Raw genomic sequence first — 6,000 nt, forward strand, 5'->3', positions numbered from 1 at the left:
TTGGCCAGCCAGGCTGGTCTCAAACTCCTGACCTCAGGTGATCCATCTGCCTCGGCCTCCCAAAGTGCTGGGATTATAGGCATGAGCCACCGTGACTGGCCTTCTTTATTTTTATTTTTATTTATTTATTTATTTTAAATATTCTCCCTCTGTCACCCAGGCTGGAATGCAGTGGCGCAATCTTGGCTCACTGCAACTTCTGCCTCCTGAGCTCAAGTGATTCTCCTGCCTCAAGCCTCCTGAGTAGCTGGGAATACAGGCGCGGCGCCTGCCACCATGCCTGGCTATTTATATATTTATATTTATTTACTTATTTATTTATTTTATCTTTTTTTTTTTTTTTTTTTTGAGACCGAGTCTTATTCTGTGGCCCAGGCTGGAGTGCGTAGCACGATCTCCACTCACTGCAAGCTCTGCCTCCTGGGTTCATGCAATTCTCCTGCCTCAGCCTCCTGAGTAGCTGGGACTACAGGCGCACGCCACCACGCCCGGCTAATTTTTTGTATTTTGAGTAGAGATGGGGTTTCACCATGTTAGCCAGGATGGTCTCGATTTCCTGACCTCGTGATCCGCCCATCTCGGCCTCCCAAAGTGCTAGGATTACAGGCGTGAGCCACCGCGCCCGGCCTTTTTTTTTTTTTTTTTTGGGACGGAGTCTCACTCTGTGGCCCAGGCTGGAGTGCAGTGGTGCGATCTCGGCTCACCGCAAGCTCCGCCTGCCGGGTTCACCCCATTATCCTGCCTCATCCTCCCGAGTAGCTGAGACTACAGGCGCCCACCACCACACCCGGCTAATTTTTTGTATTTTTAGTGGAGACGGGGTTTCACCGTGTTAGCCAGGATGGTCTCGATCTCCTGACCTCGTGATCCACCCTCCTCGGCCTTCCAAAGTGCTGGGATTACAGGCGTGAGCCACCGCGCCGGGCCAATTTTTCTTTTCTTTTTTTTTTTTTTTGAGACGAAATCTCACTCTGTGGCCCAGGCTGGAGTTCAGTGGCTCCATCTCTGTTCACTGCAACCTCCGCCTCCTGGGCCCAAGCAATTCTCCTGCCTCAGCCCCCTGAGTAGCTGGGATTACAGGCGCCCGCCACCACGCCCAGCTAATTTTTTTTTTTTTTTGAGGTGGAGTCTCGCTCAGTCACCCAGGCTGGAGTGCAGTGGCGCGATCTTGGCTCACTGCAACCTCTGCCTCCCAGGTTCATGCCATTCTCCTGCCTCAGCCTCCTGAGTAGCTAGGACTACAGGCGCCCGCCACTACGCCCAGCTAATTTTTTTTTTTTTTTTTTTTTTTTCAGTAGAGATGGGATTTCACCGTGTTAGCCAGGATGGTCTCGATCTCCTGACCTTGTGATCAGCCCATCTTGGCCTCCCAAAGTGCTGGGATTACAGGCATAAGCCACCGCGCCCGGCTTCTAATTTTTGTATTTTTGCTAGAGATGGGGTTTCACCATGTTGGCCAGGCTGGTCTCGAACTCCTGACCTCAAGTGATCCGCCCACCTTGGCCTTCCAAAGTGCTGGGATTACAAGCATGAGCCACTGCGCCTGGCCTCAGCAGGGGCTTATTCTTTACATGTACACACTGGAGAACGTGACTGATTAGCTAACATTCACCTTTTATTCCTTTATTAGTTCACCTCAAGATGGCCAGAGGACTGCTCTCATTCATCCCAGAAATGTCGAGGATTCCCTACACTAGAGATAGGGCTCTCAGAGGCCCTTCCTGTCTCTGTCAGCACTCAGCCTAGAGGCAAAAGCTATATTTTCACCTGGATCCCACACTTTCCAGTGTTTCAGGGGCACACTCATCAGCCATGACAGCAGAGTCAGAGTCAGTGTTTGCTTGGTGGCCCATCAGTGCCTCTGACTAAAGGGTCACTGAGAGGTGCCCAGGCCAATGAGAAGGACAGGCCCAAATAAGATCTAGCCAGCTCTGAAAGAGGTGTTTCTGCCCTAGAAAAACCCCTGAGCCAGATTTGGACTGACATGTGATGGAGAAGAGAACAATTCTGCTGCTAAACTGGACAAATATGGGTGGTGTCCCCCACGACTTTGGGTGTAGGGGCTAGCTGGTCAGTAACTGAAGAGAATGAACAAACAGACCCCCCAGCTTTGCTTGCTTCCACTGACTGCCTGGCTAGACTAAACCTAATCTGGTGTTTAGTCCAGTGCTCAAGGCCACAGACACAGTGTTTTGGGAATAGCCATGCAAAGTCAGTCTTGGGGGACTATCTTATCCCAGAGCCAGCAGGGAGCGGAATGTAGCTAAGGGAGGGGGCATTGGACATGTATGTCCACCCACGGGGAAAGGTGTTTTTTGGCCAGGTGTGGTGGCTCATGCCTGTAATCCCAGCACTTTGGGAGGCTGAGGCGGGCGGATCACCTGAGGTCAGGAGTTCGACACTAGCCTGACCAACATGGAGAAACCCCGTCTCTACTAAAAATACAAAATTAGCCAGGCATTGTGGCCTATCCCTGTAATCCCAGCTACTTGGGCGGCTGAGGCAGGAGAATCGCTTGAACCCAGGAGGCAGAGGTTGCAGTGAGCTGAGATCACGCCACTGCACTCCAGCCTGGGCACTGGGCAACAAGAGTGAAACTCCATCTCAAAAAAAAAAAAAAAAAAGAATAAAGAATAAGCCCCTGCTGGCTGGGCACGGTGGCTCATGCCTGTAATCCCAGCACTCTGGGAGGCCGAAGTGGGCGGATCATGAGGTCAGGAGATCTAGACCATCCTGGCTAACACGGAACACGGTGAAACCCCGTCTCTACTAAAAATACAAAAAATTAGCCAGGCGTGGTGGCAGGTGCCTGTAGTCCCAGCTACTCAGGAGGCTGAGGCAGGAGAATGGCGTGAACCTGGAAGGCAGAGCTTGCAGTGAGCCGAGATCATGCCACTGCACTCCAGCCTGATGACAGAGTGAGACTCCGTCTCAAAAAAAAAAAAAAAAAAAAAAGAATAAGCCCCTGCTGAGACTCAGAGCTGAGTTCATTGTATGACTTTGCAAAGCTGCTTGCCCTCTCTAAGCCCCTTGGTTACCTCATCATCAAGTGACCTCATATGTGGGCTGTGGCCCTGTCTGCTCACTAAAAATGACAGAAGACCAGATTATGTGACTGAGTCACGGCCAGGGTGAAACATCCATCCATGCCTTGTTGAATCCACAGATATTTACTGAGTCTATTGTACTCTAGGAACACAGCAAGAAATAAAAGGGACAAGCCCTTCTCTTGTGGAGCACAAATTCCAGACAAATAAGACAGTAAATAAAATAAGTAAATACAACTGTAATAATCAGGTAGTTACAAAGGAGATGAGAGGGAAGGGGGGAACTGGGGTGTACTGTGTGGTGCAGAACATCTGAGAAATCCACTCTTTGAAGGCAAAGCCTGTAGGAGGTGAAGGAGAAAACCTTGGGGTTTTCTGGAGAGTGAATGGAATAAGCCTAGAGAAAGGCCACAGTGAAGGCTTAGGAGAAAGTGGGCAGGGCAGGCCTGAAAGACCTTGGAAATCCCCAAGGCCTGAGTGGTGAATGGAGTGGTGATAAAGGAGAGAAAGCAACAGATGGGAGAGCAGGCACCAGCGCTAGATTTAACCAGGCTGGGCTTTGCCAGAAAGGTAGGATCCCAGGAGCAAGGGGCACGGTAGCTGAAAGATGGGAGCAAGGAGGAGGAGGAGGAGGAGAAGGAGGGTGGGAGGGCCAGGGCAGGCAGTGCCCTCAGGCCTCCAGGAAGGAATGCAGTTGGGTGAGGGGTGAGGGGACAGCAGCTGAGCTCCAGGCTTGCAGCCTTTCCTTCCCCTGTAGGTGGGGAAAGAAAGGTGGGAGCACATAGGAGGGGTTGGGGAGGAGAGAGCAGGCAGAGTGGAGGCAGAGATGGGGGTCATGTGGAGGAGGGGCAACAGGCATCAGGGAAGTCAAGTCAGAACAAGTATTTAGAGAGGAAATTTCTCACTTGTCCTGCCTCCACCTTCCCTGGAATGCAGAGAGGCCACTCCCCTCCTTCCAGCCCCAGGAGAGAAAGGTCGAAAGGGAAGGGACATGGTGGAGGAAGGGCTCCCTTGGGCCTGGATAACTCCTGGTATACTCTGTATGTAAGGACTTCAGGGGAGACCCAGCTTGGCCCATCAGAGAGGGCCCAGCGTCAACTGCCTGGGGAAAGGAAACCCATGGACTGGGCCAATGGCAGAGGTGGGAGAAAGGAAAGAGTGGAGAGGAGAGGGTAGCTGGGGAGCAGGGAGCAGTTGGGGAAGGTCCTGCCTTAAGATGGATTCCAGGGCAAACCCCCACCTACCTCCCCCAGAGCTACTGCTTGACACAAGCATGCTGGAGGCCTTCAGGACAGGTGCAGGGTCACCTGGTAGGCACAATGCTCAGGCCAGCTGTCCCATCCATCTCTGGGATGCTCTGGGCCGGTGACCCTCAAATGTCCCTCCCAGCAGCTGTCACTTAACCAAGCTGGACAGAATTTCTGGCTAGGGTCGCCCACGAATATGTGTGACCCTCAGGAAAAGGTCTATGTCTATCAGATGAGTTAACTATGCTGGACCTGGCAGGGGACCCCAGGGACCAGGAAGGCCTGGAGTGAGAAGTATTAGGGGCTGAGCTCAGAACTGGCCTTTAAGGTAAGAAAGAGAGAGACCCCAGCTTGAAGCTCAGGCTGTGGGCCTTCAGGGGTGGGCATGACTGGCTATAGCATGGTAGTGGCTCTCTGCAGAGGCACTGACATGTCCCCAGTGCTGTACAAAAACCCATTCATGGTGTGTGGAGGGTTTTTCTAGAAAAGGTTAAAAGAAATATTTCATCATCTCCATGCCCCAGGATACTTAAAAGAATGTAGCAGCTGATATAATACAAAGGTGAGGACATGTAGGTGTGAGGAAGACTGCTCCAGGACCAAGCAGCTGCTCCTCCTACTTTGGGGAAATCCCAGGGAGAAAGCCTGGTCTCAGCTGACCCCCTATTCTCCCTCTGCCCAAAACCCCCCTATACTCACTCTGCTGCCTGGGGCTTTCAGCGATTTGTTCAAGGTCAGCAGCACTGAGGCCCTGGCCAGCAGAGAAGTGGGAAATCTCAGGCCTCCTCAGGACACCTACAACCACTGGGAACAGACTTGTTTCTAGTAAGCCCCCTTGAGCTCACAGGAGGCAGAGCTCAGGGATGCCCAGGCCCACTTGCTGTCACAGTCAAGATCTTACCCAGGGTCAAGGCCCCAAGGGCTGGGTGTGCACAAGCAGGTGCACTGGTGCCTGCCTCTGACTGACTGGGGCCTTGGGCAAAGACTTCTCTCTGTATCTTTTCCCCTTCTGACTCCTGTGGACCAGAGCTTTCCAAAGGGCCCTTAGGAATCCTAGGTTCTGTTTGCTTTTTTTTTTTTTTTCAGATGATGTCTCACTCTGTCGCCCAGATTGGAGTGCAATGGCACAATCTCGGCTCACTGCAACCTCCACCTCCTGGGTTCAAGCAATTCTCCTGCCTCAGCCTCCCAAGCATCTGGGATTACAGGCGTGTACCACCACACCCAGCTAATTTTTGTATTTTTAGTAGAGATGGGGGTTTCGCCGTGTTGGACAGGATGGTCTGGATCTCCTGACCTCAGGTGATCTGCGTACCTTGGCCTCCCAAAGTGCTGGGATTACAGGGGTGAGCCACTGCGTCTGGCCTTCTGTTTGCTTTTCTTCCTAGGAATAGGATCAAGCCACAGGAGTGGATAAGGAAAGAGGAGGGTGGGGAAAGAGGAAAATTCAACCTAGGAATGAGGAGTTTGGAGGGAGTCCTGAGGTGGGGCCGAGCAGCCTAGGAGGATAGCCTTTGGGGGAACCTCTGGAAGGAAGAGGAGAGCACTTGGTTCCCTCCCTACTCCCAATCCCCCACCCCCACACATTCTTTCCCTGAAGAATTCCAGCTGTATTTGCATGCATGAGAACCAGGCAGTCCCTTTGGCATGGACATGCTTCCGTCCCATTTCCTGGGTACCCTCCCTCAATTCCCTCCCACCCGCAC

Source organism: Pongo abelii, chromosome 2, assembly GCF_028885655.2.
Source record: "Pongo abelii isolate AG06213 chromosome 2, NHGRI_mPonAbe1-v2.0_pri, whole genome shotgun sequence".
NCBI classification, from domain to species: Eukaryota; Metazoa; Chordata; class Mammalia; order Primates; family Hominidae; genus Pongo; species Pongo abelii.